The following is a 10,262-nucleotide window of genomic DNA, read 5'->3' on the forward strand; positions in this document are numbered from 1 at the left end:
ATGAACCCAAAAGTTCATCAGCTACCAATGAATCTTACTCAAGTTAATATAACCTAGCCTTAGATGCCAAAAATATAATTGGTTCATTTCCAAAGGTTGCTTTCTCTTAAAGTTAGAAGATGTGTTACTAATTTCCATTTGTTGCATCGTGGGAGTTATTGGATTATAAATTGTCAACCAACATACCAGAATAGATAACTTCCCTATTTTTCTTGATAATAACTTTGTTATCAAAATAGACATAATATCTATTCTATAATAGTTTAGAAACTGAAATCAAGTTCTTTCTAAACTTAATATGTAAAGACAATTTCTAATAATCCATATTTTATTCCTATTAGAGAATAAACCTCTCCCACTGCAATAGCTGCTACTTTTGTAGTAGTGTCCATGTGGACGATGTTTTTATTTTCATTTAGTTGTCGGGTTTCCTGGAACCCTGCAATGAATTGCAAACATGATTAATGACATCTGTATCTACACTCCAAGTTTTGGTAGATAACACCACTAGACATGTTTCAACTAATGAATTAAATACACCTATATTGTTCTTAGTTCTAAGAAGACAGTCTACCTTAATGTCCAAGTCGTATTTCCAATCATTACAATTGGTACTACTAAGTCTTTTCTATAGTATAACAATTAGGGGATTGACAAACATTTTAAATCCTAAGAGTCACAAAAATATTTGGTCAAGATCAACTCCTTAAAATTCCCATGAATTTTGTATGTCACGATAGTGTGGACGTATACAAAATTAAAGAGGAGATTTTATCCATTAATTTTATTATCTAGTCAACTTTACTTTATGACGAATAAAATTAATAGTTGATTTATCTTTGATCAAATATTTGGTCAACACTTTTGAATTTAAAATAACATTGATTCCTCAAATAATATTATTTAAATTCACCAACACCTCAAACACCGTGAATTTTGCATGCCACGATAGTGTGGACGTATACAAAATTTAAACATTTGTAAGAGGAGGATTTTACCCATTAATTATCTTGTCAATAAATCTTTATGACAAAATAAAAATTACCTCAAACATCGTGAATTTTGTATGCCACGATAGTGTGGACGTATACAAAATCAAACATTTGTAAGAGGAGTTTTTAATTTTATTATCTTGTCAACCTATTTATTTGATAAATTAATAGTTGGTTTTCTTCGGTCACACAAATAATAGCAGTGACTCCGATGGGGAGGATACTATTAGACGTGCCTAAGTGTATACCATTACTTGACACTAAGTCCATTAATAAGATTGTGCCCCTTCCGATGGGGAAGATCACACGCTTTTAATTAACTTCCTATAGTCATCCAAAATGGAAGTTTAATCTAGTGATCCGCAAACAAGCTCATCCGATATGGAGGAAGGCACTCAGAGCCAACGCGCAAGCTTGTTGCATCACTTATAAACCAGTAATGGAGACCGTGGAATTTATTTAAAAAAATAAATCCCTCTCCCACATAGTTATTTAAAGTGAGGAATTTTAACTATGCTAGCCTACTTAACATGCATACTAACAAGCACACACAGCACAACATAAAAAGCAATAAATAGAAAAACTAATTTTCAACTATTATGACTTTTATCTATTGTTGTCCTCCGTGTGTCACTAACCCTAGCTGCTGCCATCTTTGGCCACCGCCACCGGGTCTAGTTGTCGCATCCATCTTGCTCCTTGTTCCGCTGCGCCTCTGGTCCTCAAAAAGTTTCACGCCTTGCAAGATTCGATCCGCGACATAAATAGAATTTTACATTTTTCGATCCTATATTCCTCGAAGGAATGTACATGTAAACTAGATCGAACATAAAATAAAATTTATATCCATCGATCCTATATTCCATAAAAGGAATGTACATGTAACTAGATCAAAAATAAAATCATAATAAAACTAAATACAGCTCCTACTGTATTTTATAATACAATCATGCACACACAATAAAATGCCCTTGACATGTCCAAGGGTCCAATCACACACACAATATCTATAAGCCATAATAGTTGGATCCTGCATCCACAAAGTTAGCATATCCTACTATTATCCTGCCTAAATTATGTATGACATGTGCATAATTAAACAAATAAGAGATCAGATTGGCAAGAATTGTTGGTTGCAACTCGGAAAACCTAATGGTTCCACTGTACAAAAATTTTGTACAAAGGTCTGAACCTTTTCCTAGCTACCATGTGTTCTTTTAAATTAAACTTAGATCGCCTGCGGAACTTAACACGTTTGATCCTAAGTTTAATTTATTTGTTCTTTTAGGTTTAGACTTGGATCTCCTGCGGAACTTAACACGCTCGATCCAAATCACCTAGGTTATTAATTCCATTAAATATTAATTTCCAAAATTGGCTTCCAGGACTGCATGGCGAGGCACATGACCTTCTTGGATATGGGAACAACCACCACTGCCTAGACAAAGCCTTTTAAGGAAAGCTAATATTTAATTTCCAAAAATAACTTTAGGTCAACCAAAAGGAACAATCAAATCACAAGGAAAAGAAAAACAAAAGAACACAACATCGAAAACTAATTCGAAATACTAGAATCGCATGTCTCTTGTATTTGGTATTTTTACAAAGAAATAAAACTAGTATGATGCGGAAAAGTAAATACTAGTATACCTTTTCTTTTGTAAACAAAAACCTCTAGGTCTTATACTGTATTCCTCTTCTAATCCCGGACGTTGTGTGGGCAACGATCTTCCGAGACGAGAACCACCAAGGCACCTTCTTCTTCCTTCCTTCAAGTTTTGGCCAAGCATATCTTCTTAAGGATGAAGAATTTTTCCACCAACCAAGCTCCAAGGGATGTAAGCTTTCTCTCCTTCTTCCTCAAGCTAGATCCGGCCACCTCCTCAAAGCTCCAAGAGATAAAAGATTTATGCCACACAAGAGGAAGAGAGAAAAGGAGAAGGGCCGGCCACACCAAGGAAGAAAAGAGGGAGAAAATAGAATAGAGTCGTTCCCTCATGAAGGCACCTCCACCCCCTCTTTTATAATCCTTGGTCTTGGCAAATAAGGAAATTTTAATAAAAACTTCCTTAATTCTTTTGCCATGAAAAGGAAAATTTAATTAATTAAAAATCAATTTTATTTTCTCAATTCATATGGCCGACCACCACAAGCTATAAACAAGGAGAGTTTTAATTAATTAAAACTTCCTAATTTGTCTCCAGAAATTTATAAAAATTTCTCCAATAATTTTAATCCCTTCATGGTTAGTAAAAAGGAAATTTTATAAATTAAAATCTTTCTTTTAAACATGTGGATAAAAAGAAACTTATCTCTAAAAATTAAAATCTCTTTTAATCTACAAATAAGGAAAGATATCAAATCTTTTCTTAATCTTTTGTAGAAACTTATAAAAGAGAATATTTAATTTTTTTAAACTCTCTTTTAAATCATGAACATGGTTAAAAAGGAAAGTTTTCTTAAAATTTAAAATCCACCTTTTAATCAACAAATAAGGAAAGATTTCAAATTTTAAACTCTCTTTTAAACATGTGGATGATTTACAAATAACGAAAGTTTTTACCAAAAATTAAAATCATCCTTTTAATCTACAAATAAGGAAAGATATTAATCTCTTCTCTTAATCTTTTGTAGAAAGTTATAAAAGGAAATTTTTAATTTTTTAAACTCTCTTTTAAAACCATGATATCCACATAAGAAATAATTTTAATAAAAATCCTTTTTAATATTCTAGTGGCCGACCACCTAAGCTTGGGACCCAAGCTTTGGCCTGCCACCAACTTAGCTCATCCACTTGGTCTTGGTCGGCCCTAGCTTGGGTTCCAAGCTAGCTTGGTCGACCCCATTGGATGGGTAAGAAGGTGGGTATGTAGTGGGTATAAATCACTATATACAAGAGGCTACGATAGGGACCGAGAGGAGGAATTGGTTTTGGTCTCCCGATAAAATTAAGCATCCCGTGTTCGCCCCGAACACACAACTTAATTTTATCAATAATAATTCATTCCACTAGAGAACTATTATTAAACTACCGCACCAATCCCAAATTACATTTTGGGCTCCTTCTTATTATGAGTGTGTTAGTCTCCCTGTGTTTAAGATGTCGAATGTCCACTAATTAAGTGAGTTACTGACAACTCATTTAATTAATATCTTAGTCCAAAAGTAGTACCACTCAACCTTATCGTCATGTTGGACTAAGTCCACCTGCAGGGTTTAACATGACAATCCTTATGAGCTCCTCTTGGGGACATTCTCAACCCACATTACTAGGACACAGTTTCCTTCTATAATCAACAACACACACTATAAGTGATATCATTTCCCAACTTATCAGACTTATTGATTTATCGAACTAAATCTCACCCATTGATAAATTAAAGAAATAAATATCAAATATATGTGCTTGTTATTATATTAGGATTAAGAGCACACACTTCCATAATAACTGAGGTTTTTGTTCCTTTATAAAGTCAGTATAAAAGAAACGACCTCTAATGGTCCTACTCAATACACTCTAAGTGTACTAGTGTAATTATATAGTTAAGATAAACTAATACCTAATTACACTACGTCCTTCTAATGGTTTGTTCCTTTCCATTTTGATCGTGAGCTACTGTTTATAATTTATAAGGTACTGATAACATGATCTTCTGTGTGTGACACCACACACCATGTTATCTACAATATAAATTAATTGAACAACTACATTTATCATAAATGTAGACATTTGACCAATGTGATTCTTATTTCTAGATAAATATTTATACCAAAAGCTAGGCTTTTAGTATATATCCTAACAACTCTGGGGAGCCCTATATAAGGACCCCCAGACTTCGACGGAGGTATGCTTATTACTTACTACTTTACTGTAGCTACAATTTTCGCTTCTCTACTCTACTTCACCGGGAAACCCCTTCCCGGCTCTGCATTGTGTTTGCAGGTCCACGGCGGCAGGAGTTCTACGCCTTCATAGTCTTCATCCTGTCAACAGGAGCGCCATCTTCCCAGCATTCATCGACTCAACCCTCGGACATGATCAAATATCATATTTGATCTTCTCAATGATACACCGCAGCTGAGTCTCGAACTCTAGCTAGATCTCTGATTGATTAATGAGAAAAATTTATAATAATGCACTACAGCTAAGTCTCGAACTTTAGATCATTGATTGATGCGTTTGTGGAAATTACTAATAAATTTTATAATTACTTTCAATGTATATATATATATATATATATATATATATATACACACGGATGCTCGCGGCGTCGAGTAGTGATCCATGCACCTCAATATTTTGATTATTTTTTTAATAAAAAAATCTTTAAATCCTAAACCATAAATATTATACTCCAAATCTAAATGTCATATATCGTAAGCATTTAAATTTTTATTCATTTTAATTTTTTTTAACTTAATACTATAATCCAACTCTTAAACTCAAAAGATAATAAATTTTATTAGCTTAACCCAGAGTTTAAAAAATAAACAAAAAGAAAATACTATTTATCCATTGGGGCCCCAAGATTTGATTTAGGTATACATATATTCTTATATCTTATAAGAATAAGAATTGGCTGGACTTGACTTTTTGGAAAAGTCCCGCTAAGTTCTCTTTTTTTTTTAATGTCTAGAATCTAATCGATCAATTATTACAGACATGAACCCAATTCATAATATGAACGTAAAATAAAGCACCTATTAAATCCATTGAAATAATATCAGTTGCAATACCTACAAATGAAGTTTATCGTTAACCCATTAATAGTAGCAACGGATAGTTTAAGTCCAATAATTAATAAATCTATTGATATATAAAGATAGAAATTAAACATTCCTCACTAAATCCGTTGCTAATAGCATTTTTTTTTGGCAGTGCAACCAAAAAAGAGTTCTTCTAGAGTCATTTCCCTAAGTACTTTCCTCTATATTTTTTCAAATATTAATAAAATTAGACATGTATATGTATAATTGTAAGGATGGTTTCTTTCCAAATTAAGTGGAATAAAATATTACGATTCAATTCAATATCTCGTTGATTAGAGCCTATCATGCATAGTTTTATTATATATATATATATATATATATATATAAACTTCTTAAGGAAATTTACCTTATTTGGCAAGTGAGAATGTTGAAGATTGGTGTCCAAAATGAATTAACCAGTATCCTATTAAGATTGGTGTCCAAAATGAATTAACCAGTGTCCAAAGAATTGACTTGAAAGGAAAAGAAAATGTCGATGGAGAGGATTTGCGTTGTTGTTTGTGGTGTGTTGTTGTTGATGTCAACGGCATCGGTTGGATGGGAGCAAAAGCACGATTACAAGCTCGCGCTGAGCAAGAGCTTGTTGTTCTTCGAAGGGCAGCGATCAGGGAAGCTTCCTCCTAACCAACGCCTGACATGGAGGAAGGACTCGGCTCTACGCGATGGCCAAGAGGGTGGTGTAAGACAATTAGCTAGCTATATCTATACATGTCTGCTGCTGCCTATTCTTGTGTCTACGAGGAACAACAATTGTATTATATTTCTTAATTTGTTTAGGTTGATCTAACGGGGGGATACTACGACGCGGGGGACAACGTGAAGTACAGCTTTCCGATGGCGTTCACGGCGACGATGTTGGCGTGGAGCATCATCGAGTTCGGCGACGGGATGGCCGAGGGAGGCGAGTGGATTAATGCTGCGGAAGCTCTGAGATGGAACACAGATTTCTTGCTCAAGGCCACGGCCAACTTGCCCAACACGGTCTACGCCATGGTGGGCAACCCCAACAGCGACCACAGCTGCTGGGAACGGCCCGAGGACATGGACACCCCGCGCCCCGTGTACGCCGTCAACACCACTCACCCGGGCTCCGAGGTCGCCGGCGAGATCGCCGCCGCGCTGGCTGCTGCCTCAATCGCCTTCAAGACCTACGACGCTGCCTACTCCTGGCGCTTGTTGTCTAAAGCGAAGGAGGTACGTAATTTGAACCCTGAAATTATTAATACAAGTGATTAATTATATGAACGGTATTGTGATACTATTTTATCGCTATAAAAATGTATATAATTTCAACTATTTTACGATTATATACGTATATATAAGTTCTCCTACACATACAGAACTAATGTCGATGCTTATTTAAATTCAACACGCACACACACGCACAATACAATACATTATAAATGCTTAATTAGGGGGCTTGGTTTAGGAAAATAATGGTGGAGAATTAATGGGAATAAAAATAAATAATTATTATTGTTAATATTTAGATTACATAAATGAAAATATAAATAAAGGAATGGATCTTTATAATTGGACAATAACTCATTTTCATGTCTACCTTTTAATTAGTAATTATTTTATTTTTATTAATCAAATATCCTCTTAATACCAAAAATACCAAACGCCCCCTTAATTAATCTTCCAACGCATAAGCATACAATTTAATTTATTTGTTTTTTTATAAATTTTTTGCAGGCGTATTATTTCGCAAACAAATACCAGGGCTCATACAACGACGCAATTGGCCACGCAGTCTGCCCATTTTACTGTGATTTCAGTGGCTACCAAGTAATTATAATTAATATAGTTTTAATTAATTGCTTTTATTCTAGTAAAATATTTATATATTTATTTATGTTGCAGGATGAGTTAGCTTGGGCTGGAGCCTGGTTGAATAAAGCCACCAACACCAAAAAATACCAAAAACATGTTGATGCAGCCATTCGAAAAATCAAACTCATGGAAGAAGTAACTCAGAATTATTATATTGACACTGAGTTTTCATGGGACAATAAACATGCAGGACTCTACGTCCTCCTAAGCCAGGTATTAATTAATTTTCATATATCTATTAATGAATATAAATATATTTACTTTTTAAAATTATAGACCGGCTTTATTTTTTTACTTAATTATGACAAATTTTTTTAACAAATTAAAATTGCAGATTGGTCAGTACAAAAATGAAGCTCAAACCTTTGCATGCGGCGTGCTACCAGAATCCCCCACCAGGACCATCAAATACACACCAGGTTCGTCAATTAACTAATAACTTCTCGTGTTATTAATTATCATTTTCTCGACGAAAAAAAAAAATTAAATGGCAGAGTGAAAATATTTCTCAAATTGGAGAATATATAATTCATTTAATTATTTAATTTATATATATATATGCACAGGGGGTCTGCTCTTCAAGACCGAAGGGTGCAACAGTCAAGTCGTCGGTTCACTTTCTTTGCTCGCTCTTATCTATGCTAAACATGTCAGGCTAGCTAGGGAAAGAATCACTTGCGGCAACACCAAATTCCCCGCTTGGAAGCTTGTAGAATTTGCAAAAAATCAGGTAATTAATTTAATTACCATCAAATTTCTCTGAATATCAATGAATTAATTAATAATGTTGTTTGTCGATGTAGGCGGACTACATCTTAGGCACCAATCCAACGGGAATGTCTTACATGGTCGGTTTCGGCCCCAAGTTCCCTCAGCGCATTCATCACAGGGCGGCCTCCCTCCCGTCCATCAATGCGCATCCCTCTTTCATCGCATGCGGCAACGGCTTCTCTTACTTAGACAACCCCAATCCGAATTTGAATGAGCTGACTGGAGCTATTGCAGGAGGGCCTAACACTGGAACAGATCACTTCGATGATGATCGACGTCAGGCGGCGCAAACTGAGCCCACCACTTATGTCAATGCACCGTTTGTTGGTGTGTTTGCTTACTTCGTTAATCATAAGAAGTAAAATTATTGAAGCTTGAATTTGAATTGTTGTACGAGGGGATCAATAAATGTTCAATAATTAGTACCTCAAATCCATAAATTGGACTGGTTAAGAGTGTATCATAACATGTCAGACTCATATAATAATGTTACGCAAGAGTGACAAAACCCTAGCATCCCGAGAATCTAGCAACAAGTTACTATAACCGACTCTTTCATTAAAAAATTTATTTAATTTTTTATATCAGATATAAGAACAAATAATATACTTGATCTTAGTCAAAAGGTCAATAAACGTATACTTTCTAACGTCGTCGACCCAATATATTTATAGAAGATGTAAGACTAAAGAGAATCATGATAGTATATATTTTTATATAAAAAGTAATTAGAGAAAATTAATAATAAAACTTAAAATTATTTTTAGTATGAAAAGAAAAAAAATAGTATTAACATAATTTCATTTTAGACTTCACCAAAAATAGTTAGTAAAAATTCTAGATTCTTAATAAAATAGTAAGATGTATAATCTAATAATCATAAAGCATCATAAAATAATTATCTTATAATTATTCTTTTGAGTGTTCATAATTTAAAAAATTTATATGATAGTTTAGTTATCGATTGATAGAAATATTAATTTTCTCTATACATATAATAAAATTATCATTTATCCCATCATTATTTATTTGATTACCCAATCTATCTTTCACAATTTTTTTTTTTTTTGACAGAAAACACTCTCTCTCACTATTTGTCAAAAGTTTTTAAATCAATGAATACATCATATTTTTCTTTAATCTTTGAAAGACCATCAAAGTTTATATTTTGTTAGAACACATATCACATACATATAAGTTAATTTTAAGTTGATCATCATGGATGAGGAGAACAAATTCGTGTTTTTGTATTCTATTTCTAACAATTTGCCCTATTTCATGTTTTTGCTTTGAAAATCAGAAGAATAAAGATTAGAAGTATATCCTCCAACAAATTTGAGATTTAATTGTAGGTGCAGCGGAGGCCGACAAGAGGGGGGTGAATTGATGAAAACAAAAATAAAACTACCCTCCTCGTACTTTCAACTCAATTAGTCCAATAGTGATAAAATAGTAAAGCAATAAAAACTAAATACAGAAAGACAGAGAAGACCGGGATTTAACCTGGTTACAACCAAGGAGGTTGCTAATCCAGGACAGTAGAAAAAGCGCAGTAAGAAAGATCTCCTTCTCTGAAGGCGGAGAAGCATTTTACACTTTGGAAGCTCACTAGTTGCTTAGGAATTGCTTACAAATTTATTGCTTGAGTTGTTGTTGAATTCCTAGCTCCAGGGGCCTTTTTATAGCTCATGGAAATTCTATCCCGAGGGTCCAAGGTGCCTCCAACAAGGTCCAAGGTGCCTCCAGCTCGGTGAGTGGATAGAATTCTATCCGGTGCTCGAACGGTCATTCTGACCTGGCTTAAGGCGCCTTCAACAAGCAATGAAGGCGCCTTCAATGTTCAAGGCGCCTTCAATGCTTGTTTAAGGCGCCTTCAAGCTACAGTAACTTCCT

The 10,262-nt window shown here is 34.3% G+C and overlaps 1 pseudogene; it reads left to right on the forward strand.

The window, feature by feature from the left end:
- The first annotated feature begins 4,099 nt into the window (after positions 1 to 4,099).
- LOC121972840 lies at positions 4,100 to 8,731 on the forward strand (annotated as a pseudogene).
- The last annotated feature ends 1,531 nt before the right edge of the window (positions 8,732 to 10,262 follow it).

This window comes from Zingiber officinale, chromosome 4A (assembly GCF_018446385.1).
Source record: "Zingiber officinale cultivar Zhangliang chromosome 4A, Zo_v1.1, whole genome shotgun sequence".
In the NCBI taxonomy this organism is placed as follows: domain Eukaryota; kingdom Viridiplantae; phylum Streptophyta; class Magnoliopsida; order Zingiberales; family Zingiberaceae; genus Zingiber; species Zingiber officinale.